Source organism: Talpa occidentalis, unplaced genomic scaffold (genome assembly GCF_014898055.3).
Source record: "Talpa occidentalis isolate TD23 unplaced genomic scaffold, MPIMG_talOcc4v2.1 talOcc4.17, whole genome shotgun sequence".
In the NCBI taxonomy this organism is placed as follows: domain Eukaryota; kingdom Metazoa; phylum Chordata; class Mammalia; order Eulipotyphla; family Talpidae; genus Talpa; species Talpa occidentalis.
The window spans coordinates 30655241-30683062 of record NW_023601754.1 but is presented as its reverse complement, the minus strand read 5'-3'; the positions used below and the strand labels follow the sequence as shown (position 1 = coordinate 30683062).

The 27822-nt window shown below is 43.0% G+C and overlaps 1 long non-coding RNA gene across 1 annotated transcript in view; it reads left to right on the top strand.

Moving 5' to 3' along the window:
- Nucleotides 1-27204, top strand: part of LOC119249235 (uncharacterized) — a 206927-nt gene extending 179723 nt beyond the window's left edge. The window contains exon 5 of the long non-coding RNA XR_008552476.1: nucleotides 27186-27204. This is a non-coding gene — a long non-coding RNA (uncharacterized LOC119249235). The remainder of the gene's footprint in view (nucleotides 1-27185) is intronic.
- Nucleotides 27205-27822: the final 618 nt, after the last annotated feature.

Here is a 27822-nt window from a genome sequence, read left to right as displayed (position 1 = left end):
CATTAACTCATTAAATGACATATGCAGAGTATATAATAGTGGTTGATACCTAATGTTAAATATGTTGTCATTTCCATTGTCCCTCATATTTACTATCTTTTGGAAAGAGCTGATGTAAGAGAAGCTTCTTTGACTGCAAAATTAGAACAAACCATGATCAAATTACTGTTGTGTGTTCTTGGTTAAAGACTTAGCATTCTAGAAACTTAGTTTCCTCATTTATAAAACTGGGATGATGCTGCTTCGTGACTGTCATGAGAATTAAAAGAGGAAACACTTATAAAGGGAAGGGGGCTTCATAAATTCTTGGTGAAAATCAGCTATTATTACCACCAATGCTATTATTATCATTTGCATCTCAATAGATGACAATTATTTCTGTTATCAAAACTGCAGACATTGCTAGGATGGAAATGAATGATACTCTAGTCTTTTACTTTTGCCTTGTAGTGATGTCATATATTGGGTAACTTTCCTCTTGACTGGAAGCAGACTGAAGAGTTTTATATGAAACAGTAGGGAAGGGGTGATGAAAAGGGAGAGGATGGAGACAAAACCCCAGAGTTTTAACTCTGTGTGAGAAAGGCAGGCTGAGGTACCTCCACAGTCTTCCTGAAGAGAAGGCAGGAAGACTGAAGAGGGACTATTCAAACCTCATGTTCATACCGAGTGTGAATTGTGCAGGGGACTGCAAGTTAAACAGCAAACAACACTGCCATGCTGACCAGTGTAGGGGGCTTCGGGTCTAGCCCAGAGAGGGACTAAATGAACACATAGAATACAAGCAGCAGGTGTGAGGAGTGGGTGGAAGCTCAGAGACTGGTGGGGCAGTTCACCCAGACTTGAGGCAATAAGGAGTACTGCCTGGAGGAAAATTCAACGTGGTAGCTCCTAAAGGGTTCATAAGGCTTAGGAAAAGATGGCATTTGTTCTGTCATTTATGAATTGTGAAAGATCTTGCTTAAATTTTGTGAACTTTGTTTTGCCTTTTTTCCCCTATAAAACATGAATCAATGGATGTGGACTGTGATCATAATGTACAAAATAGGTGCTTCATCAATGATTTCCTATCCCTTCATCTACTTAGTCAGTGCTGTCCTTGATTGCTTAGACTAGTCGCTAATTCTGGTCTTCATTTTGCAAGAAGCAATCTCCGAAGTTCTGTTGTTGTCCTCTACAATGTAATGAACAGAGCAGGACTTCCTCTGGCAGATATTACTCTCCTCTCTCCCCCAACCTCCTCCTTTTATTCTCTTGCACTTTTCCACCCCTCCCTCTCCTGCCACCGAGAGTACCTAGCCCCTCTTGAAAAGGTCTCAAGCCCTGCTGAGTGCCAGGGGGCAGATTGGATGCAGGGCGCATACCCATCAGGGACCACTTCCCAGACTCAGCTTCTGCCTCCATAATTGAAGCAGAGATTTCAAAACGTTCAGTGTGGCTTCTCTGAAGCTGCAGCTGACCAGTTCTCCTGCTGCCTTCCAACCCTTTAATTTGTCAGTGAAATTGTGCAGTTTTCTTATGACCACTTGGGTTTCTCACCCTCCTGCGGCTGAGGAAATGGAGCCAGGTGAGCGATGCCTATTTTTACGAGACTCCCTTGCATGACACTCCAGCTGTCTCTGGAAGCCGCTTCAAAGGGAAATGGATGTGCAATTTCCTTCAAGGGCACCTCCATACCCAGGGATTCCAAGTTTCAGTTTTTATTTTCTTGAGGACTAAGGACACATGCTCCTTTCTCCTAAGTAGCCACAGCTGAAGTATAATTCTGAGAAATGCCTTTGTTCTAGGCCATTGTCAAATCCCAGCTTTGCCCTTCATCAGCTCTGTAACTCGGCTAAATTATCTGAATTCTTCCCCAGCCTCTGTTTCCTTATCTATGTAATGGGAATTAAAATGTGACCTAATAGAGAGTAAAAATTATCAGCCTATTACATATGAGTCATCAGCATAGCTCTGGTACCAATAACAATAATTTCCGTGACTCCACGGGAGAGTAGCTCAAAATTTGAGTGGGGTTATTTTTGGTGCCCAGATCACCCCTTCTATTCTGTATTTGTGGACCTGGGAAACAGGACATCCCATAGGCATAAACAAGACACACCATAGTGGTAATTATGGAGAAAACATGCTATCAATTTTGTTCTTAACTCACATAGTACTCTAGAATGGCTTCCCATTTGGAACTGCATGGGAAAAGGTATTCAAGTTATAGCTGTGTACTCATTCTGTCCTCTGCAAATATACAACAGGGCAACCCAGTGGGGCAGGTGCTGGGTCCTCTCCCCCTATCAGCTATTTGGATGAAGTGGACTTGGATGGCCCCACATTCTGGGGGTGCAATTTTAGATAAATGCTCATTACCATCAGCACGGTATGGCCTTGTCCGCTAGGGAAACTTGACCCTGTGAATGACAAGTAACTCCACTGTTCTCTCATGAAAAGGAGCTAATAATGTGGTAGGTGGGAAGGGAGGGGGCACTAGGGGCTAAAAGTGTTACTCTATTTGGTTGTTTTTCCATCACTTGCTTGAAGCGCTAAAATATGAGGTGAAGAGCACAGACATAGCAGCCCCTATTCAACCCAGCAGTGGAAACATAAACAGATTCAAACAGGTAAATATGAGCATACCTGCTATGTTCTGTGATCAAAGGTTGGGAAAGGATGATTTTTATCACCTCAATCAAAGACACTCTCAACAAACCAAAGAATGAGGAAAGTAAGTAAGACAGTGCTGGGAATCAACCACATCTTAGGGAGTCTGCTGTGCTAGAAGTTCGTTTCCCTGGACATGGGGAGGGATCTGTTTTCAGGCAGCAGTCCTCCAGGCCTTTTTCCATGTTCACTTTTCAAAAATTCAATTTGGCTAAGTTTGCCTGAGCACCTGCTGAATACAACACAGCTCTGGTAGGTAGAGTAGGGAAAGTAAAAATGCAAAGCTCCCTAACCACTTCATTAGCAGAGGAGAGACAAAGAGCTTCGCAACAAGTCTTCCTGGAGAGGGTTCATCTTGTTGCTGATACTGGCAAGCTGACTGTTCCTGCACAATGTTCTCCTGTATCTAAGCCTCAGTTTCCTCATCTGCAAAATGGTTAATAAAACTGCCTTCTCAAGGCTGTTGATATAATTGCATGCAAGCTTCTGGAACACAGAAGTTACTTTGTAAATGTTAGCTTCCTCTGTCTACACTTCCCACAGGACAACTCAGTCACTGGTCACCATCCTTAGAGAAATGTGAAGTGGGAAAGGTGGGGATAATAAATTCCAGCATCTGCCTGCTGGACCTTTTATCTATGCTCGGAGACAGGGTGTTTATTGAGACGAGGTAGATTTGCAGTGATACATTATTAATAGTTTGTGATACGTTCTGGGTGATGGATATCTTCCCCGTAGACATAGAGGTACAGCTGCATTCTCTCTTGGGGAAAAGAACAGCATTGAGCCAGAGCAGATAGCTCACAGGAAAAATGGAAGGAAAAACTTTAGACACAAATTATAGTCCATTTTGTTTTATTTTGGATTATAGAAGTGTTTCTCCCACCCCTCTCCTGACCAGCATCATGAATCTTTTGCCTTGAATTCACAACAGTTCGAAAGTTCCTGCTGGCATTAGAGCCAACCTACCCACCCTGTCAAGATTTGCAAACTATCCCCTTCTTCTCGGCTGTTTTATGATCAAGTTTCAAAACTCACAGTACATCACTATCTACTGTCTTCACTGTGTAATGTGATAAAATATTTGTTCTGAGTAAAGATTGGTTATCTCTGCAGCAGTTCAGGCAGTAGTGATCCCAGAAGATAAAAAGGTAGAATTATGCTGTAGAATCAAAACTTTTTAAAGTAAACTAAGAGATGGAAGAGATCATTGATATTCCTATATCCCTATTTTACAGATGGGAAAAGGATGAAGCATGATGGTAAAGGTCACACAGGAAATCAGAGACTGGAGAAGGGATAGAGCGTGGGTCTCATACCAGGCACTTGTATTTATTAGGGCATGAACATTATTCTGATCTTAGGAATATATGAAGTCAATATGACCTGGAGGGTATGAGCAAGGACACATTGACCTTCCACTCAGCACGCATTCTTCTTCAGTCTCTCTGGTTCTTATGACGTCAGTTTGCAGGTATGTTGCTTCTCATTCATCCACATCAGGACAGGCTGATGTAGAAATAACCCTGCTTGCTATGTTCTTGCTGTGATTTCAGGGGAATATACTTAACCTCTCTGAGATTCGGTTTCTTCCGAGGAAAAACATTTAATAACAATAGTTTTCCGGAGGCTAAGAGTTCATTTTATTTCTATGAATCATTCACCCACCATTTACAGGGCACCCACTAGATGCCTGCTTATCTGTATGTGCTATGGCAGCTATAAAGCAGGATACACATTGTCCCTCCAGTTTAGGGATTTGAATTCAAATCCCTGATCTTTGATCTGCCCTAGGAAGACTGTAGGATGTAGTGAGCTTAGATTCTGTCAACATGGTACAGAAGAGTTTTTCACCTTTTGAGATGGATTTGAGGGTGGTGTGTTCAGTGTCCCCTGAATAGTCAGATGTCACCAGCAGGCCTAGGCTTGGCTTTGGAGTAGGTATTAATGTGAATAAGTTTTTTTTAAAAGATTTATTTATTTATGCATACAAGAACTGGGTTGTAAACCAGAGGTGTGGGGGGAGTGGGGGAGAGGATTACCAGAGAGAGTGGGGAGCAGAACAGGCAGATGTACTGAAATACACTGCTAAGGGGAGCAGCGGGCGAGCCAGGAGAGGTCTGCTGCGCCATGTGGGTTGCTCCCTGGCCTGCTGGGGATTGAACTCATGCTGCAGTGGCTGGTGATAGCTTGATAGTGCTGTCTTTAACCCCTGTGCCACCATGGAGGCCCTAATATGAATGAGTTTTTGAGGAGACCTGTCCAGCTATATTTTTTGCCACAATTAGGACCAAGGCATTCAGGCTATTCCTTCTACCAACTTTCCTCTGCCATTTCCCCCTCCTTCCACACTCAGATGTTTTGGTACCTACTGTGTGGGAAGGCTTGATCTAGGCTTTGAGAGAACTGCCAAGATGAATTGCCTTTTCTGCTCACAAAACTCATCGTCATAAGATTTCTCTCAAGGGAGGATGTCAGGAGGGGGAAGCATGGAGAGTATTGATCTTTTCTAAAATGTGACATTTTCAACAACATGAAAGCAGAGGTAACATCATTTTAAAGACAGAAACTAAGAGAGTGGCTCATGTGTGACTTGGCTTCAGTTAGACTGAGATGGCTGAGAGTGTTTCTTGCCTATGGAGGTATTTAGCTTGATACATAAAATTTACTTTCCACCAAGTCCTTTTTCATTTTTGTTCTCTTCTAAGAGACACTTCCAGCATGCAAGTGTGCATGCATACCGTATATGCAGTGTGTGTGTATGGTGTGTGTTTTGTGTGTGTTTGGGGTGTGTACCATGTGCTATGTGTGGTGCACATGCTGTGTGTATCTCTGTGTGTGGTGTGTATATGGTGTGTTTGTAGTGTGTACTGTGTGGTGTGTGTGGTGGGCATGGTGTGTGTGTGTATCTATGTGTGTGGTATGTATGGTGTGTGTGGTGGGGATGGTGTGTGTGTGTATCTGTGTATATGGTATGTATATGAGAGCACATATGTGTAGGTGCTTAGGTTCACGAGGCGACACTTTTCCACCTAGAACACATTCCTAAGAGCCCTGCCCGCCTTTGTCTGCCAGTGGGAGCTTCGTGCCCACTAGTGAGGTAGCAAGTCATCTGCTCACATGGCAGTGTGAAGTCCCCTGGGAAGCATGTGTGTTGAATAGTGAAGACAAAGAAGTTCATGAAGAGTTTGGCTCGAAGATCCTCTGGTGGTTCTGATGATGATCATTCTGAAGAGAAAATGATCAACATTTCTATTTGAGGAACTTGCATCATTATGAGGAAGCCATTTAACCCCTATGTCATCTTACCATAGACTCAGGATTAGGGGGTCTCTCCTCTCTATCAAGGGGCTTCCCTCATCCCCCTGCTGCGTTTTTGCAAATCTAGAGAACAGGTTCTCAGCTCATCTACTTTGGAGCTGCCACCTACCTCATTTCCCCCATGTTTCATGACAAAATGCACCACTGTCTCCTTATTTTTCTTATCCTCTTGGTTAAACTCATGTACTCATTTTTGTTTTTGTGTTTATTTGTTTTTAAAGTTGGGAAACTAGATGAAGAAGGAACTTAACTTACTACTAATTGATCTCAGTAGTTTTTCAAATATGACTTTAAATTAGGCATTACTAAGTCCTTTCTATGAATTATTTTATTATTCCTCACAACTCTATAAGTAAACATTGTCTTATTCCCCATTTATACATTAAGGAACACAAGATTAAATGACTTGCCTAATACTACGCAGCTAATATGAAGCCAAGCTTTTATGTATTTTATTGCTAACATGCATGGGGAAATAGAAAGAAATGAACAAAACAGCCAACATCGGAACTTGTGAAAGTTACAGAATTCTTAAAGACTCTTATTGATCTTTATTTTGGTTGGTCCCTTTGGTATAATGTTCTTCTAGTCTACTCTTCCTCAGTATCTTCATGTCCTGTCCTTTATTGAAGGAAGGTCAAATTATGTCATCCTTTGGCAAAAGCTATGTTGCTATAATTGTTTTAAAATGCATGATATAGTTAATGTCTGAAAATAGTTCAAAGTTTTGGAAATGAATCATGTTTCAAGCAGTCATCAACAGCGGGCCAATTTGACTGCCATTAAGTAGGCTCCTAGATGCAGAATTTACCAAATGATTTCACTTTGTTCCATCACTTATTCCTGACAGCATTTAAGAATCACGAAGAAACCGAAACATTTTTGGGAGAACTCATAATGCTAATACTCATGGTTGTCATTTATCAAGGCACTGTGTTGAGGTCTTTATACACACTACCTGCTTTGACCATCATGGCTGACAACTCTATGAGGTAGGGGTTACTATCTCAAGCTTTCCCAGTGGAGATAAGACGACCCAGGACCCTGAGGTTGCAAAACTAGTAATTAATAGAACCTAAGTAAGAACAGTAGTGTCCCTGCCTTTAAAAATCACATGATGGAAGCAGATGAGCCAGTTTTCTTAGTGGCTGGATTCTTCGGATGGAACATGCAGATGTCAGAGGATAAAGGAGACAGAGCATCTTTGTGATTGCCCCATGATAATTCACACAAGATCTCATCATATATCAAGGTCTTAATGGGAGGTTTTGTTGCTAAAGCCCCAGGAAGGATAGAACAATTTCAGCCCACTACAGCTGTTTTCCATCAACTGACAATAAGATGTTGAGACAGTGGGCCTCGCCAGTGGCGCTGTGGGTGGAGCACAGTGCTGTGAAGCTGTCCGCAGCCTATGCAGTGCAGGTTTGATTCCCGGCCGGCCAGGGAGATTCCCACATGGTGTGGAAGACCTCTCCTATCGCACCTGCTGCTCCCCTCAGCAGTGTATTTCGGTCGTCTGTGTGTTCTGTTCCCCACTCTGTCTCTGGTGAATCCTCTTACCCTCCTGCGCCTCTGGCCTGTACCCCAACTCAAGTATAAAAATAAATAAATCTTTTAAAAAAATTATGTTGAGACACCGACTAACACACACGTGACCTGATTAACACCAGATATTAACTGGACTGCACACTTTGGGGCAGTTTCAAAGGAGATGAACAGGAGCACACTTGCCTTAGACACGCATTAGACACAGAGAAAGTATAATTCTAGGAAAATTGGCTCCTTTAAAAAAAAGAACAATTGACTAAGTATTTCTGGAAATAGTCATTAGTTCTCTCTATGATGTAGGCAGGAGACTTCTTCTTTACCTCCCTTTGTGCTTCTGCAAAAATATGTATGTAATTTAAGGAGGTCTTTAGAACATAGAGATTTTGAGGAGGTTGTTTACTTTGTGTCTTTATTCTAAAATAAGATTTATTTCTCTACCCCTAAATTTTAAATATAATGCCAATTGTAAAATTATATGTGCATGCAGTTAAATTAGGGATACAAAGAAAGAATGTTAGAGGAGTTTCAAGACTTGGAACATTTATAATAGTCAGATACAGAGGGCTTGTCCCACAATGATGCATTAAGTATTTTGTATACATTATTTCTAACAAAAATATGATGCAATAATATTTCCACTTTACAGATAAGTCAAGTGAGGATTAATGAGCTTGGATACATAGGCTCAAGGTCACCCCTGTCAGAAACTCCCTTCATCTGATGTTAAACTCTTCCCTGTCTCACTGACACACTGTCCAGAACTGCCTCTCACACCCACCCTGCAGAACATGTCTTGTGCTAATCTGCAGGAAAACACACTATCCCAAGCCAGTGAGTTCAGTGTCAGCACATGTTCAATCAATCGAAAAAAGCCAAAAAGCCTGGATCTAAGAGTCAAAACAAGTTGAGGATCTGGATGACCCCAGATCATTTTAGAAGGTGGGTTGATAAGTTCACCCAGAGCAAGGACCTAAATGGATTCTTTGTTTCCTGACACTTTTCTAAACTCCCAAGGAGCCCATATTAGCCACTGAAGATTAATAGCAACGTCTTTCGATCCCAGGTATTTTTAGACTCTAGGTAGCCTCTGGGTGGATCACTCTGGGTAGAAAGCCTTTTCATTCCATTGAGGGGCAACACTGGAAAATCTTCTAAGGAGGGCCTCCCTGGTGGAGCAAGGAGTTAAACACAGCAGTGTGAAGCTATCCACAGCCTCTGCAGCACAAGTTCCATCCCCAGCCAGCCAGGGAGCTACCTACATGGTGCAGCAGATCTCTCCTGTCTCACCCGCTGCTCCCCTCAGCAGTGTATTTCAGTCAGTCTGCCTGTTTTGTTCCCCACTCTGTCTCTGGTGAATCCTCTCACCCCCTGCACCTCTGGCCTGTACCCCAGTTCTTGTATACAAAAATAAATAAATCTTAAAAAAAAAAAAAAACAAGAAAATCTACTAAGGAGAACTGACTCCAAGAAGGTCCAGCTGAGTGTGAATAGACAACAGGTCAAGGATGATGACAGGTTTTCCTAAGAGAGGAGGGAGTGTGACACATGCTGGCTCCTGATGGCAAGTGAGACCTCTCAGAGCAACTTGCTAAGGAGGGAAGTAACCTCCCCACTGTATAGATGAGCAAAGTGAGGACAAGAGGAGGTTATGCTTTCCTGCAGATTCCAGGTTAAATCTGAGACTCTGATCGTGCCCTCCTAACCCCCGTAGCATTCTTCTCTTCCCAGCACTGTGTCCATTAAGAAATCACAATCTCTTTAGTGCCTCAACAGTATGCAAAGACTCTTCCCTTGAGCTCCATTCTGAAAAGCATGTTTTGGTCTCTAGGAGGAGACTTCTTTTGGCTCTGGGGTGCAGATTTTGGTTGCATAGCCAGATCCATGTGCAAAGAATGCAGGGATGCTGCTGGAGAATAGGAATGGTGGAGAGTTCACTGGTGAGACGCCAGCTGGCTCAGGGGGCATCTCACTTCCCTTGTCTGGAACAAGCCATGTTACGTCTGGCCGTGCTTGTCTGCTTTGGTGCCCAGTTCCACAGCCATTTCAAGTCTTTCCTTGCCCAGAATTGAGCATGTACGCTCGCGTGGATCACCCCTTTCATACGTCTAATCACACAGCTCCGGCTCAGAAAACAAATCAGGAATGACATTCTGTTACTGTATTTCCAGCCACAGCTCATAATTTGGTGTAAAGCTTGTCATTGTCTAAGAAACATACCCCTGGGCAGGGAACCTGTTGGATACCGGGATGAAATTGACTAAATAAAAGCAGTTTCACTGAACAATTTGCAAATATCACTCTTGTTGCCAAGCCTTTTTGGCAAAACCATCTTCAGTGACTTGAGAGCTTTTCCAGCCAAAAAGAGATTTGGGTTACCTTATGCTCTTTCCTCTCTCATTTTTCTGATATAAATACTTTCATTAAAGCCACATGAGTCTCACACAATAGAAATGTCATTCAGAAAAATGTTTGCATTTTATCTGGGGGGACAGTATTCAATTTTTTTCTTTTTCACAGGAAGAGGGTGGATCTTACTTTAAAATCCAAAACAATTTTTGCTGAAGACAGTTCAGCACTGCATATTGAAGCTGTGTGTGTGTGTGTGTGTGTGTGTGTCTGTCTGTCTGTCTGGAAAGGTATTACTGGAATCATGTCTCTTAGAGAACAATATAACATCTCACAAAAATTAAGAGGAACTCTTTGCAGAAAGGATCTCTTTGGGACAGGAAAGGGGTATGGAATGAGAGATAATTGTGAAAACCTGGGGACAGACATCAGTAGTTATAGATTCCAGTTCAAATATAACCAACTACTGGAAGCATGATCTCACAAATTCAGTATGTGTATATGTATAAAGAAAATTTAGTTAAAAGCTAAATGGAAACTGAAAAAGAAGAACAGACAGAAATCATACCTCTAAACTAGAGAGCTTCGACTTGTCACAGCTTCTCTAAGCCTCAGGGTTTTCATCTATAAAACTTGGTGAAAATAAAAAAAAAAAAAAAAAGAAGCAGCAACTACCCAACATGATACTTAGGTGATAATGTGCCAACACCACATGAAACTTTAGACAATGTCATTAGACCAGTTTTCTACTTGGAAAAATCACAGCTTCTCCACTTAATCTCTTGAGACATATTTTAGTGGCACTTACTAAGAGCAAATGCTATTATGAATAGAACAGCCCCTTCCCCTTCCTTCCTGGAGCTTATAGTCTAGAGGCTGAGATCTCACAGCTAAAATGAAAAGCCAGGTTCCCTGGACTGAGACCAGAGTTCTAGTGTCCAAGTCACACCTAGGAAAGTCCCTGTTGACAGCTGCTCTCCAAGCACCATTATTAATGGCCAGGATGCTGGTTTGGATGATGAATTACATGATTATCCTACCAGTGTTTTCCCGTGCTCCTTCTGGGACTTACAGCAGGACAACTTTGAGGACACCCAGCTGAAACTAGAGCAGACACCCACCAAGAGTTTCAGTCCAGAAGACTCTAAAAATGTTTCTGAAATAAACAATTTGCTGGTCCATAAAATTAAAATAGGAGGTAGGAGTCATATCACCTGTGACACAGGAGGGTTAGGTGAGCTAAGCTCGCTGCTTCACAGATAAGAAAACAGGCCCAGAAATGGGAAGTAGTTCCAAGAAGGGCCAAGTCACTGTGACTAGACAACAGGTCCAGGATGATGCCAGGTTTTTTGGACTCCATTCTTGTCTCAGTCCTCCTGTCTCTCTAAAGAGTGACCCTCAAAGGGATGCTATTGCCTAATAAAGGAAGGAATGAGAAATAATAGCTGGAATCTTGCAAGCCAGAGCTGCTGGTACTTTGAAGGTGTGTCTGCCAGGAGATGGAGAACCAAGCCTGTGACCACAGAAGAGCACACAAAGCTTTGTGGTTCCCTTACCTCCCTCCCTCCCTTCTTCCCACCCACCCTCTTTTTTTTTTTTTTAAGATTTATTTATTTATACAAGCACTGGGTACAGTCAGAAGCGCGGGAGGGTGAGAGAATTCACCAGAGCCAGAGTGGGGAGCAGAACAGGCAGACTGACGAAGTACACTGCTGAGGGGAGCAGCAGGCTCGGCAGGAGAGGTCTGTGTGCCATGTGGGACCCTCACCCAGTGGCCAGGGATTGAAAAGGTACTACAGAGGCTGTGGGCAGCTTTGCAGCCCAGCGCTTAACCGCTGCGCCACTGGGGAGGCCCCTCCCTCATTTTTAAAGTTATTCTTTTCCTTTTTCAAAAGCATAGTGAGATTTTTTTGATAGTCTAGTATACACAAATCCATAACTATATGAATATATCATTATATATGCACACACACATACATTAATATAATACATGTTTAAATCCCTATTTTGCCAGACAGAGAAGCCTTATTGAACACCCAGGGATATATCTTGCCAGAAATATCTGTACATACATATAATTTCTTTGTTACTATACAATCACACTATTTATATTATCAGTTAGACTGTTGCTGTTTTTTTTTTTTTAATTTGTTCCTTTAAATCTACTTAACCATGTGTCTGTCTAACCTTGCTAAAATATTTAGTCTTAGAAAGGTGATTTGAGGGCCTCCCTGCTGGCACAGGGGTTAAAGACAGCAATATCAAGCTAGCACCAGCCACTGCAGCACAAGTTCAATTCCCTGGTCAGCCAGGGAGGTGATTCACATGGCGCAGCAGACTTCTCCTGACTCGCCTGCCGCTCCCCTCAGCAGTGTATTTCAGTTGATCTGCGTATTCTGCTCCCCACTCTGTCTCTGGTGAATCTTACCCCTCGCGCCTCTGGCTTGCACCCCAGTTCTTGTATGCATAAATAAATAAATCTTGAAAAACAAAAAAAAGAAAGGTGATTTGAGACAGGAAAGACTTTCTTCTCACCTCTGTCCCTGGAATATCCTATCCCAGTCTCCTGGGATGTCAGGAATTCCATCAGGGAGCCTGTGTGTGGATGCATGGATTAGTATGCAGAGACCCAGGAGAGGCCTGACATGTGGCCTTATCAGTAACTGAAATCACAGCCTGAGCTACCTGATTGACTCCTCCTCAGCAGTCAGCCAGAGGGGAGATTTCTGGCAAGAGGGAGAAAGGACTAAGAAGGCAATGTGGTCCATGTGTCTCTGAGCTGAAAATGAGAAAAAAATCTCCAGACAGTTCTCCTCAGGAGATGAGCAGGACAAGGTGAATGAGCAATGGGGAAGACCTGAACTCAGGAGCTCCAATAGCTGGAGGGAGACAGAAAGCAGAAGACTTGTCCTGCCAAACTGTGTTTGGGTGAACATGCAGTTAACGTGCAGTGATACTGCCGCTCTTCATGGGCCCTCCTTTCTTTCCTCAAATCATCCATTGCCAGTATTTACTGAAATTCTGCCAGGTGCCTGGCATGTCCCCACGAGCTGCTTGTGTTGAGCACAGCAACAGGGCCCGGCACCCGTGAAGCTGACAACCCAGTCTGCACTTTTCATGCACAGATAATTACATAATTATGATAAGTGATTACCATCCACATTATACTATTTAAAGGAAATCTGATGAATGAGTTAGGGTTGGGCAGTCAAAGAGATAAGGGAAGTGGACTCCAGAGCATGGAGGGGGTGGCAGGGGAGGACAGCGTGAGCAGAGGCCTAGAGGCGGGAAGACCAGGGCACTATGAAAGATCAGGAAGTCTGGTCCCTGTGGCTGGAATTTCTCCAGAAGTTAGAGATGTGTCCAGAGTTGAAGACTCTATGTGACCCCTTGGGGATGTTAGATGCTTGAAGAATTTTATGCAGAAAAGTGATATTGCCCTATTTATTTTTCAAACTATTCTGGCTGCTCTGTGGAAAATGCTTATCCAATTTTCTACCCTAATTTTCATCACTGCCATTTTATATTCAAGATAAGAACATAAATAACATCAAAAAAAAAAAAAAAAAATAAGAAAAATGAAAGGACCAGAATGTGGGTTGTCTCTACTAAAGTGAGGGTAGTCTATACTCTGTGGTAATTTTCTCAAGTTCTGAAAAGGTAGGCCCACTCCTAGCAAGGCCAAAGTTATGCTTCTACCTCAGAAAAGCTGCTATTTTTTGAGTACTTAGTATTTGCCAGGCATTTTGTGAAAACTTGTATAGATTTTTCTTTTTCTACTTAACAAATAATCAAATCCTAAGAGCAACTTTGGGTAGGAGATATTGTGATTATCCCCATTTCACAAACTGAGGACTTCCTAGCAGACTCACTGGATCCCCGCAAATAAACCAAAGTTGTCTGGATTATTACTGGGGTTGATTTTGCCTAAAGCATTTTGCCTTTGCCCCCCAAGCCTCCCCCATTGCTTAAAATGATTTAAATCACCACCCAAATAATTTGGGCTACCATTCCAAAATGTGGACCTGTAACAGGGTGGTCCCCAGGAAAGGAGGAGGTTCCCTGCCCCTCCCAAGGGAGGGTGGAGCTGAGCAGGAAGAGGAGAAGCTGCAGAAGAGACTGAGGAAGGAAGCAGGATGGAGCCAGGAGACCTGGAGGAGGCACATGGAGCCTAGAGACACGTGAAGAAACTGCGCTTGTCTTTTGGTCGTGGACTAGGTGACACAGATGTGGGTGAGACCCATGGGGAGGTGACAATGGCAGCTTTTATCTTGATGTTGATTTTGCTCTTTTCCTTCCGGGCTTGTCCAGTTGTTTGTGACCCTTTTCTGTGGGTCCCCACTGGAAGATGCTTTAGACTTGTAGCAGGCTTTGGGGCCTTGTTCTGGACCTATCCCATTCCTATGTTTTGTGTTGATGCGGCGGATGGCAGAACCCATTTAGAATAGGCAGGTTTGCGGGGTTTGGGCTGACCCTTTTCCCTGTCCTATAACAGACCTTTAAGATTTAGGAAAAGCACTTCAGTGTGGGAGGGGAAATTTCTTGATATCTGTAAAACCTTATCAGGATGGAGGGAAATGACTTTTATCAGTTCCTGCTTCTGTCTACTGCTGCCTGACTGCCAGTGACAACCACTGTCTTAAAAAGGGATAATACCTGCTGGTGATGCTTGCTGACACCGTCAAGATTGGCTGAGCTGGGATCTCAACCCCATGGCTGCAGGGCCCTCCAGAGCAACTGGTCCAACTGCCAGAACAAACCTAATCAATCAACTCATCCATCAGTGTTTGGGTACCTGTTGTAACAGTCAGGATCTGCTTGTGGGGTAATGCTTAGGTTCAAGAAGCAATTAAAGAATACCATACACTTATTAGATTGCCAGGCAGACACTCTTTCCAGGCCAAAATAAAACAAGCAAAAATATTTCATCATTTTACATTTAAGAATAATTATAAAAGGTATGACATGAAAACAGTAAATTAAAGAGTAACATAAGAACTCTTTAAAAGGCAATGTTTGAGCAATGACTTTTTGTGACACCCATACGACCTCATTTTGTCGCTGTGTGTGTTCACATGGATTTGCGGAGAAGTTACCTGCATCTCAAGCTGACAGATGGTCATTTCTTTTCACTTTTATGGTCTTTTTCCCTTTGTGTACAAATCAGTTCTGTTGGACACATTACACATATCAGTTCTTGGAGTGTTTACCTTTATAGATAATGTGTATGTATATTCAATTATAGTGCAAAATCTGCTACTGAAGAAAATAGGACAACTGAAGATAAGAAGAAACAAACATCTCAAAATCCTGTGTGTTAAATATAACAGATTTGCTGTTGTAGGACATGGCAGTTTCTTCTTTATCATCGTCTTTCTCATTGTCTTATTTTCCTCAAATAAAATGGTTGCATGCAAATTAAATTTAGAAGAGTTTAAGAACAAAGCACTAGTAAGTTGCAAAAATAAAGCTGTTGTAACAATTTGTTTTCTCTCTGTAGACATCAACACAAGCATTAGATACTATATAGTTAAATTTTAACATTTAGCTACCTCAACGTTTTTCTACATAGAAGTTTTTCCATGTTATTACATAGTCTCTTCAAATATTTTTTTAATTCCTTCATATCCTTTCACCAAGTAAATGAACTAAGGGCTATTTTACCACTCCCTTATTGCTGATAACTTAATTTAATTTTTTAAAAATTTATTTATTTATGCATACAAGAGCTAGGTGCAGGCCAGAGATGTGGGGGTGAGAGGATTCACCTGAGACAGAGTGGGGAGCAGAACAGGGGGATCTACTGAAATACACTGCTGAGGGGAGCAGCAGCGAGACAGGAGACGTCTGCTGAGCCATGTGGGTAGCTCCCTGGCCGGGGATAGAACTCCTGCTGCAGTAGCTGTGGATAGCTTCATAATGCTGAGACTTAACCTCTTGCACCACCAGGAAGGCCCTTATTGCTGATAATTTTAGTAGTCTCTAAGTTTAGACATTTATAAATAATTCTATGATGGTTATCTTTCTGTGGAAAATGTGTTACACATTTATTACTTTTAAAGAGAAGATGCACAGAAATGGAATTGCTGTGAAGAAAACAATGAACGTATTTAAATTATAGAAAGAGGTTTTCAAATTAATTTGCAAGTAGGTTTTACAACCTTGTTAAACAAGGTGCCTCTTGCAAAACTTACTGAGAAGTACTGGATGTTATAATTTTCACAATAGTTCTCAATTTTAAAAGGTGAAAATCATTTATATTTCATTGATTGCTTTTGGTTATTAATTGTTAAACTTTTCTTTCCTTGAGTCTGTTTACTCTTTAACTATAAATTGTTTGTGTCCTTTGTCCATGTGTGTACTAAAGTCCTATAATTTTTATATTAGCTTGCTAAAGATCTTGTTATGCTAAAAATATCAACTCTTGGGCCTCCCCGGTGGCGCAGCGGTTGAGTGCTGGGTTGCAAAGCTGCCAGCAGCCTCTTCCGCACTGGTTCGATCCCCGGCTGCTCCCCAGCCACCAGAAGAGGGGCCCTTATGGCGCGCAGACCCCTCCTGCCGCCTGCTGCTCCCCTCAGCAGTGTACTTCGGTCCTTCTGCCTGCTCTGCTCCCCCCTCTGGCTCTGGTGAATTCTCTCACCCTCCCGCGCTTCTGACTGTACCCAGTGCTTGTGTTCTAGAGCAACCCCGATACAAAACGGGGTGCCTGACTGTGGGTCCTCACCCGCGCGCTTAAAAGGATTTATCAATGCTTTACTGCAGACACACGTGAAAGGTTAATAAAAGGTTTATTTACAAGGGAAGGGGAAATGAGGAAATGTACAGCTCTGGGAGAAAAGTGGGAGACAAAGTTTTAAATGAGTCCTACCCTATCCGCCGATCAGGAATCCCAAATGGCGCTCTGAGAGCTGGCCACCAGCCAGGAGTGGTGAAGCCAGGAGGCCAGCGATCGCGAGCCCGAGAGCCCAAGGCCCACGTGTTTGGTTGGTTTTTATATCCAACCTGGCTGCCCAACTCCACCCTCAGGTCCCAGCCACCCTCCCTTTGGTGGTGACGGGATTTGTCTTTCCCAATGTCTTGATGGCTTTAGTCTGGAGTGGGGTTGGGGTCCACAATGCCTGTATGGAATTAACTCAGGACATCATTTCCCCCTAACAATTGTATAAATAAATAAATAAATAAATAAATAAATGTTAAAAAAAATAAATAAAAATATCGACTCTTTGCTTATTATATATATACCTTTATAAATCGGTGGATTGATTGATCTGTCTATTCATGTATCTATCTAAGGTTTTTCTAGACTGATTTTTTATGTTTATTTTTAATAAACTTTGCTTTTTACAATAGTTTTAGATTTACAGAAAATAGCAATTTTTTTCATAGTTCACATATATCCTCAAATGGCTTCTGACACCAGTTCCAGTGTGTGGGAGTGTGGAATGGTTTCTCAACAATGTCTGGCACTAGCTGGGTGTCCTGCAATTCAACTCAAGTCTAACATTATTTACCCAGAGATAGCATCAGACATCATAGGTTAAGAACTCAGTCCCACAAAACTGCCCCCAACTCCCCCCGACCTCTGCCCCACATCAGACACCAATCACAAATATAGGTTGTTTCCTGTGCATCTAATCAACCAGCTGTAAATCACATGCTCCAAAAACCCTCTCCTTAGGTTAGTTAATTTGCTTGAGTGGCTCACAAAAGTCAAAGATTTTACTTAACTAGATTTCCAGTTTTATTTAAAAGGATATACTTCAAGAACAGCCAGTTGAAAGAGATGTTTAGGGCAAAGTATTGCAACAGGGTGGTCCCCAGGAAAGGGGGAGGTTCCCTGCCCCACCCAAGGGAGGGTGGAGCTGAGCAGGAAGAGGAGAAGCTGCAGAAGAGACTGAGGAAGGAAGCTGGATGGAGCCAGGAGACCTGGAGGAGGCGCATGGAGCCTAGAGACACGTGAAGAAACTGCGCTTGTCTTTTGGTCGTGGACTGGGTGACACAGATGTGGGTGAGACCCGTGGGGAGGTGACAATGGCAGCTTTTATCTTGATGTTGATTTTGCTCTTTTCCTTCCGGGCTTGTCTGGTTGTTTCTGACCCTTTTCTGTGGGTCCCCACTGGAAGATGCTTTAGACTTGTGGCAGGCTTTGGGGCCTTGCTCTGGGCCGATCCCATATGGATGGACTTTTACCCACGAGGGGACGGGTAACTTTGGGTGCTTCATTTAGAAACTAGACTCTTTGCCTTACCTGTATTGTTTCCTAGTTTTATTAAAGTTCCTTCCCATTAAAGTCTCATATGTTTTGTGTTGATGCAGCGGATGGCAGAACCCATTTAGAATAGGCAGGTTTGCGGGGTTTGGGCTGCCCCTCTCCCTGTCCTATAACAGATTTGGCGCCAGTATCAGGAAAAAACAATGGTATTTCCATGACTTCTCTGAGCACACCACTCTCCCCAAATCTCCCTGAGTTCAAAGTAGGAAAGCTTCCTAAACCCTGTCTTTTTTCTTTTATCCTAATGGATCATTATGGAGGTTTCAGTATAAAGATAAGCATGACTGACTACATGATTGCCCATTGGTGAGATTCAATCTCCAGGCCCCATCCCTCCCCAGGAATCAGGGCTGAAAGCTCCACCCCATTATTCAGTGCTGGGTCTCTTGGCAACCTGTCCCCAGGTGCTTTCCAAATACACCTCATTAACATAATCCCAATTGTGGTGAAAAGCTTTGTTATGAATAACAATGCACCCTTTTCACCTTTATGGCTCTGAAATGATTGGAAACTGAGGTCAAGAGATCAGATCTGTCAAGAAAAGATGCTCCCAGCGCTCTTATTGCTCAGGAAATTCCAAGGGTTTTGGGAGCTGTGGACCAGAAACTGTGGAAGGAGACCCGATATATTTTGGTCATATGAATATATATATCTTAAAAATCAAAATACTGCAACCCTTCACCATCAATCCATATTAGTACTTTGTTACATTATTATGGTTCATTGGTTACCATAATTTCAATTAATGAATCAATATCAATCTATTATTATGAATTAAGTTAAAGTCCTTACTTTATTTAAAGTTCCATAGTTTTTAACCTAATGTCTTTTCTCTCCTCTACCTTCCACTCTGGGATAACATATTACTTTTAGACATTATGTCTTCTTAGACTTCTCATGGCCACGAAAAAGTTTTTCAACCTTTCTGTGTTTTTGAGAGTATTGATAAGTAATGTGGAACCAAGCTTAGCTGAGGTTTCGCCATTTTGTATATCCTCCACCTTGGTATGTTAGTCCTTGTCCAGCCGCATTCCGGAGATAGTTTCAGCAGTCACAACCCTCACTCCACTTGGTGATGAAAAAGCAGACCATCCTAGCCGCCAATGAGGGCAGTCCTGTCCATAAATGGGACAGCATCTCTAACCGTCCAATCAGTTTGAAACTGTAACCACGTGCGCCAAAATGCCTTTGTAGTAGCAATGAGTAATTGCCAGCTTCTTTCAAAGTTCGCGCCACTCGCGACCCTATAAGATACCCCAGCTTCCTCTGTTCGCGGCTCTCGACCTCTGCCGTTGCATCGGTGCATGTCGAGGGCCCGGTCTCGAGCCCGTAATAAACTCCTTTGTGCCCTTGCATCGGTTGTCTGTGTCCTTGGGGGCTGCACTGGTCGATGTGGGCACAACAGTATACTTTCAGATACTGCTCAAAATGTTGCTCATTTTTTCCCTTATTTTCCAACTGATGTTATAGGTTTGCAGGGGAGGCTTGCATAGATAGTGTCATCTCCACCTTGTCATACAAAAATATACACTATGATGTCGTTTTTGGAGTCAATGAGTTTAGAGTGCGTGATCCTTGTGATGTAGTTTATAAATGATGATGTTTTTGGAGTTAGTGCGGGGTCCTTGGGCTCACTCTGGGAAAGGTATCACCAGAGCTCCCGTTTCAGCAAAATGCAGCGAGTTTCCCAGGTGAGTTTCTCCACGAGAGAGAGACATTAGTTATATTTAAAGAGCAGCTTTATTAAGGAAAGGGAAAGGAACAGTTTTGCTAAGAGAGGCCTGCGTGGCTGCAGGGCCTTGACAGGTCACAGGCAGGCAGGGAGGCTGCTGCCCAGCAGAGCTGGAGAGTTGGTGAAAAGAAGCACCTGCATATTCACAGGTGGGCAGTGGGAGTGCTGCCCCAGCCAGTGCAGAGACTGTACTGATATAGTCCTCTTCTGTTTGGGAGGGTCACTCCTTGTAAGCCTTCAGTTTGTTGCAGATTTTGGATAACCTTGCAGAATCCAAAAGGGATTCTAGGGTGGGCCCAATCTCCATATGTTTACCCTCAGGCCTGTGCTCCACTCCCTATAGCATCTGATCCTGTTTGGGTCTTAAGGCTTGTGATAAGGCGCTGGTGCCTAAGGGTCACAACCTCTACAGCTGGGTTAATGGTCATGTTAATTCTCTCTACCCCCACCTCCTTGTGAGTCAGGTTCTGGTCTTGGGGTACCTCCTTTCCAGTCTTTCCATTCTTGTTCTCCATCATTTTGTTATAGGGCAGGGAGAGGGGCAGCCCAAACCCCGCAAACCTGCCTATTCTAAATGGGTTCTGCCATCCGCCGCATCAACACAAAACATAGGAGACTTTAATGGGAAGGAACTTTAATAAAAGTAGGAAACAATACAGGAAAGGCAAAGAGCCTAGTTTCTAAATGAAGCACCCAAAGTTACCCGTCCTCCCGTGGGTAAAAGTCCATCCATATGGGATCGGCCCAGAGCAAGGCCCCAAAGCCTGCCACAAGTCTAAAGCATCTTCCAGTGGGGACCCACAGAAAAGGGTCAGAAACAACCAGACAAGCCCGGAAGGAAAAGAGCAAAATCAACATCAAGATAAAGGCTGCCATTGTCACCTCCCCACTCCTGGCTCCATCCTGCTTCCTTCCTCAGTCTCTTCTCCAGCTTCTCTCCCTGCTCAGCTCCACCCTCTCTTGGGGGGCAGGGAACCTCCCCCTTTCCTGGGGACCACCCTGTTACAATTTGGGTTCACTCTGGGAAAGGTGTCACCAGAGCTCCCATTGTGGCAACACGTGGCAAGTTTCTTCAGGAGACAGAGGCATTAGTTATAGATAAAGGGCAGGTTTATTAGAGAAAGGGACAGAGGAGTAAAAGACACTCTCTTAGACACAAGCAGGCAGGAAGAGCTGCCCCTAAAGGGACAGGTTTGCTGAGAGAGGCCTGCATGGTTGCAGGCGGGCGGCCTTGAGGGGAGCAGCCTATGCTGAGGGAGGTCAATGAAGAGAAGCTCCGGCCTGGTACAGGTCACAGGCAGGCAGGAAGCTGCTGCCCTGCAGAGGGAGAGAGTTAGTGCAAAGTAGCACCTGCATAGGCACAGGTGGGCAGAAGGACTGCTGCCCCCAAGCCAGTGCAAAGACTGTACTCATACTATCTTCTCTTTGGGAGGGGCTCACTTCTTGTGAGCCTTCCCTTAATTGCTGATTTTGGATAACTAGGCAGAATCTGAAAGAGACCAGAGATTCTACAATGGGCTCAATCTCCATATCTTTACCTTTGGGCCTGTGCTCTAGATACTCCCTACAGCAGTCTAGCAGTCTGATACCTGCTTTGTGATCTAGGCATTGGCATCTAAGAATCTTGGTTTCTATAGCTGGGTAAGTGGCTATGCTAATCCCTTGTACCCCCACCCCCAGCTTTTGGCATTGTGGGAGTCAGGTTTCTGGTCTTATGGTGCCTCCTTTTTGAGTTTTTTTTTTTTATTCTTGCCCTCCATCATTAACATGACTCCACCTCAATCATCTGACTGATCTAGGCTTTGTCAGGCTGTTCCCAATAAAGTCACTAGCCTCTACCCCTTTCCATGCTGTACTTTTGGAAGGAAGTCACTAGTCAGCTTGTTAGGGGGAAAGGATGTCCTGAGCTAATTCCATGCAGGCTTTGTGGACTCCACCCCCACTCCAGACCAAAGCCATCAAGACATTGGGAAAGACAAATCCCGTCACCACCAAAGGGAAGGTGGCTGGGACCTGAGGGTGGAGTTAAGCAACCGGGTATAAAAACCAAACACGCGGGCCTTGTGGGGGGGGCTCGCTCTCTCGCTTGCCTCCTGACGTCAGGGCTCCTGGCTTGCGGCCAGCTCTCAGAGTGCCATTTGGGATTCCAGATCGGCGGATAGGATAGAACGCATTTAAAGTTTTGTCTCCCACTTTTCTCCCTGAGTTGTACTTTCCTTATTTGCCCTTCCCTTCTAAATAAACCTTTTATTAACCTTTCCTGTGTGCCTGCAGTAGAGTATTGATAAGTCCTTTTATTTTATTTTTTTTTTAAAAAGCATTTTCAATATAATTCTTTTTTTTTTTTTTTTAAAGATTTATTTATTTATTTATTTATACATGCACTGGGTACAGTCAGAAGCATGGGAGGGTGAGAGAATTCACCAGAGCTAGAGCGGGGAACAGAACAGGCAGACTGACAAAGTATACTGCTGAGGGGAACAGTGGGCAGCAGGAGAGGTCGGCGAGCCATGTGGGACCCTCCTCTGGTGGCCAGGGAGCAGCTGGGGATCGAACCGGCGCTGCAGAGGCTACGGGCAGCTTCGCAACCCAGTGCTCAACCGCTGCGCCACCGGGCCCGATAAGTCCTTTTAAGCGCGTGGGTGAGGACCCACAGTCAGGCAACCCGTTTTATATCGGGGCTGCCCTGTAACAAGCTGACATAGGGTGGAGAGTTACATTTCATTCACTTCCTTGGGGATATAATATCTAGATAAATTGGTTGAATGTTTTATGCATGGGAGATTTATCTCTTCTTTCACATCTGTTTTCTTATTCAGTCATTTGTTTATATCAGCATGGACTCATGGATGTTTATTTTATACCTGTGGTTATAACCTAATACATTTTGTTTATTTTACAGCTGAGCTTGTGCTAGCTTTGGCATTGAGAGTTTTTTTGTCCATTGACTCCTGCATCCTTTGGTGTAGTCTCGTCATTATGGGTTTTCTTGCTATTAAACTTTGGCTGTCTATCTCTGTACATGCCTTTGAATGCAATAACATGTATAAATTGTGTGTGTGTGTGTTTTAAATTGTCATCTTACTAATATTGATGATTTAAGCAGAGAAATCACATGGGAAAGGTTGAAACAATAAGACATCAACTTTATTTGATCAGGAAAGGACATTTCCTTAGAATCAGACAGACATAAATTTCAAAATCACTATGAGAGATTATGATGTTGATGGCCCTCAATAAATCATGTTTCCTAAAATCTATGCTGCTAACTGGAAATGAAGTCTCAATGATAGTTAGACAACGAATTTATTAGATAATCAAAGTGAGGATTTGCACTTGGGAAGCAGTCCAACAGATTTTACTCTATAAGAACTGTTCCAATAAACACAAGTTTGAATTTAGTTTATATAGATAGGAACAGTGAGTCACATTAAGAATGTAATTATTCTTGACAGGAGGGGCTTTTAGTTCTAAATTGTCTTGGACCTAAAGACACACTGATGCTAGAGGAAGGTGATGCAGGATTTAATCTCTTCCTTTCTAAAGAATGCCCTGCAGAGATGCAAAGACTAAATTCCCACTGTTAAATCTTCCTTATCTGGCAACTGGGTCTTCAGTGGGGATGAAAAGACTGGCTTCACCTTCAAGCAGCAGAATTCCTGCATACACAATGGTACTTATTCACACTCTAAGTCTATGAAATGGCTTTGCTCTCTTGCATTCAAGACTGTTGAGAGGATCCTCAGAAAATTTTACAGTATGTTCATAATGATTTTTTTTAAAAGGATTTATTTATTTATGCATACAAGAACTGGGGTATAGACCAGAAGTGTGGGGACGTGAGAGGATTCACCAGAGACAGAGTGGGGAGCAGAACGGGCAGATCTACTGAAATACACTGCTGAGGGGAGCAGAGGGCAACGCAGGAGAGGTCTGCTGTGCCACGTGGGTTGCTCCCTGACCTGCTGGGGGATCAAACTCCTGCTGCAATGGCTGGTGGCAGCTTGATAGCGCTGTCTTTAACCCCTGTGCCACCAAGGAGGTCCCACAATGCCTTGGGAAAATGATTCCCCTTCACAGATAGGCTCTGGGCAATGTGAGTTTCTTTGGCTAATGGAGTGTAAGCTAACTTGACACAGGAAAGGCTTGGTAAGCACCTACACACAAGCTTGCTCTGTTAGAATTCTGTTACCACTCTGTTAAACACTGCGACTTTCCTGCTGGAAAGGACATATGGAAGAGACCAGCACCTCAGCCTACAGCCCCAGCTGGGTATGTAAATGTAGCCACCTTGTAACAACTAGACTCACTTGGACCACCTGGTAACAGCATCCACATGCATGGTGTGGGGCAAACCTACCCAAAGAACTCCTTAGCTAAGATCAGTCTAAAATGCAAAGCCATGAGCAAATAAACTGCTGTATATAATCTAGTATATGTTAGTTGCTTCATTATATTGAAAAGATAGCAGATACAAGATCTACACTAGAAGTGAGTGTCAAACCTACATGGTTAGTGAATATCAGTTTTTGTAATTTCAGTTTATTGTTTGAACTCCTTGAATTTCAGTTATCCAAAAATGTGGTAATGCTCACTTTGATGAGCATTACCACAGATGAGTTGTGCTCATGAATTGTCCCCACCCTCTGCTGGAGCACAGTACTGCCTGCTCACAAAGCTCCCTCTGCCTCGGCCAATTTCTAAAGCAAAGTCACTAGGATATGCTGCCTTTCTCATGTTAGCTAAGTCAGAGTCCCTCTGCAATAAAAAAAACATTGCAAATTAGCATTGCTCAGTGCAGCAAAAGGAGATGATAAACCAACACCTCGTTCATGAAAACTGCGATTCTGGGGTGTGCTGCCTGAGTGCTAGCTGGGACAGGAGCTTCCAAGGCCATTTATATTTGGACTTATGGAAGTATTTGGTTCCAGAGATTAATGGAGCCAAATTCAGCTTTGCTTTCCCAGTACCTACAAGAAAGCCTGTGTATGGTTCTAAGCTGTGCTTTGTAAATTTAATGCCAGCATGTTAATATGTCTTGTGGAAGCAGGGATCCGTGAGCAGGAATCGGGAAAGCAGGCATTGTGGAAGAGCACATGGACATTGTGAAATAAGGACAGAGAGTCAGCGCTCTGTTCTTTATTTTGGGATGCAAATTATGCCAGTGCTTTCTGGACTTAGTTTTGGTTGAGTAAGAGCATTGAATGCTGAGGCTGCACTGACACACTGTCATCTTTGATCTATGCCACATTTTTCTATCACTCTATTATATGTTGTTGGATCCAAATTGACTAATTGAATGCAATTGGTTATGTTTCATGACATGTTGGGAAACTGGTGTTTGAGCTCTATAGTAATTGTTTAAATTATCTGTGTCTCGGTGTTTCTTCATCTGCCAAGTTAGGGTTAGGCAACATAATTTCTTATATTGCAGTCAGGGTCTTAACACATACATATGGCACATAAATAAACACACATGTGTAAATAGCCACACATAGATGTACAGTTAGTTATACATATAAACACACTCTTACACATACAAAGACATGTTCTCCACCATCACCAACACCACAGTTACAGACATTATGAGAAGGACTCAGTCCAGGGGTCAGATGAGCTGAGGTAACCCTGGCAGAGCAGCTCTGGATATGCGGACATAGTAGGGAGGGTGGTTAACATCTCAGAGGACTTTGTGGGTGGGAGTTCAATGTGCTTTGGGACACACATTCCCGCCCAACTTCCCTCAGCAAAAATGGCAAATCTACTCTCAGAAGAGACAGTCAAAAAAGACCTACAAGTGGGCCTTCCTGGTGGCACAAGAGGTTAAGCACAGCACTGTGAAGCTATCCGCAAACTCTGCAGCACAAATTCGATCCCTGGCCGGCCAGGGAGCAACCCACATGGAGCAGCAGACCTCCCCTGCCTTGCCTGCTGCTCCCCTCAGCAGTGTATTTCAGTGGATCAGCCTGTTCTGTTCCCCACTCTGTCTCTGGGAACCTTCTCACCCCCTGCACTTCTGGCCTATACTCCAGTCCTTGTACGCATAATTAAATAAATCTTTTAAAAAAAAAAAAAAGACCTGGGGTCTTCCCCGTGGTACAGCAGGTTGAGCGCAGCACTGTGAAGCTGTCTGCAGCTTCTGCAGTGCCAGTTCAATTCCCAGCCAGCAAGGGAGATTCCTACATGGTGCAGCTGAACTCTCCTGCCTCATCTGCTGCTCCCCTCAGCAGTGTACTTAGGTCCTTCTGCCTATTCTGCCCCCTGCTCTGTCTCTGGTGCATTCTCTCACCCTCCCTTGCCTGTGGCCTGTACCCCAGTGCTTTTATAAATAAATAAAATCTTTAAAAAATATAAAAAGACCTACAAGTGGTGGGTTCTGGTTCTACTTCTATAAGATGTTACTTTATGACTTTGTGCAAATTGCTTTGTTTCTGAAGCATTGGCTTCTGATTTTTTAAAATGAGGAGGGGACTTCACTTCTAGCCAAGGTGAAACAAGCTCACTGTATGTTATCTCTCCTACTGATTGTAACTAATATCCATAATCTGAAGGTAAAAAGCAACTATTGGAAGTCTATAAAAAGTACAACCTTGCAGGTAGATTGGGGATAGAAGTGAGCATTTAAAGAATAACCAGTGTGTTTCGCCTATATTTCCTTCTATATATTTTATGGTTTCAGGTCTTATGTCTAGTTCTTTAATTCATTTTGAGTTGGTTTTTGTGCCTGGTGTGAGGTAGTATTCAAGTTTCATTCTTTTGCATGTAGCAACCCAGTTTTTCCAGCACCATTTATTGAACAAACTTTCTTTGTTCCAGAGCATATTCTTTGCTCCTTTGTCAAAGATTAGTTGACCATAAATCTGTGGGTTTATTTCTGGATTTTCTATTCGGTTCCATTGGTCCATGTGTCTGTTCTTGTTCCAATACCATGCAGTTTTGATTATTATGGATTTGTGGTATAGTTTGAAATCTGGGAGTGTGATGCCTCCATTCCCTTCTTTTTTATGCAGGAGGGTTTTGGCTATTTGGCTTTTTTGGTGGCTCCATATGAATTTCATCAATATTTGTTCTATTTCTTTGAAGAATGACATTGAAATTTTTATTGGAATAGCATTGACTGTAGATTGATTTTGGTAGGATGGCCATTTTGATAACGTTAATTCATCCAATCCATGAGCAGGGGATGTCTTTCCATTTCTTTGTGTCTTCTTCTATTTCTTTTAATAGTGTTTTATAGTTTTCTTTGTATAGGCCCTTTACTTCTTTTGTTAGATTTCTTCCCAAGTTTTAATTTTTTTTGTTTCAATAATAAAGGGGATGTACCTCAAAGACATCTTTACAGACACATCACCCAAAGCAGTAATAGTGAAGGCAAAGATAAACAGCTGGGACTACATCAAATTAAAGAGCTTCTGCACAGCAAAAGAGACAATAACAAAAACAAAGAGAAACCCCACTTACTGGGAGAAAATTTTTGCACACAACACTAATGACAAAGGACTGATCACAAAAATCTACAAAGCTGATGAGACTCAACAAAAGCAAAGAAAATAATCCAGTCAAAAAATGGGCAGCAGAGCTAAAAAGAAACTTCTCCAAAGAGGAAATGCAAATGGCCAACAGGCATATGAAAAAATGTTCAACATCACTTGTAATCAGGGAAATGCAAATCAAAACTACCATGAGATACCATCATACACCAGTGAGAATGGCACATATTAAAGAAACTATTAGCAACAAATGTTGGCGAGGTTGCAGAGGAAAAGGAACTCTCCTACACTGCTGGTGGGAGTACAAACTGGTCCAAACACTACGGAAAGCTGTGTGGAGATTCTTCAACCTACTAAAGATGGAGCTTCCATGTGATCCAGCAATTCCACTCCTAGGTATTTACCCATGACACAGAAACATTAATTCCAAAGGGCACCTGTACCCCTATGTTTATAGCTGC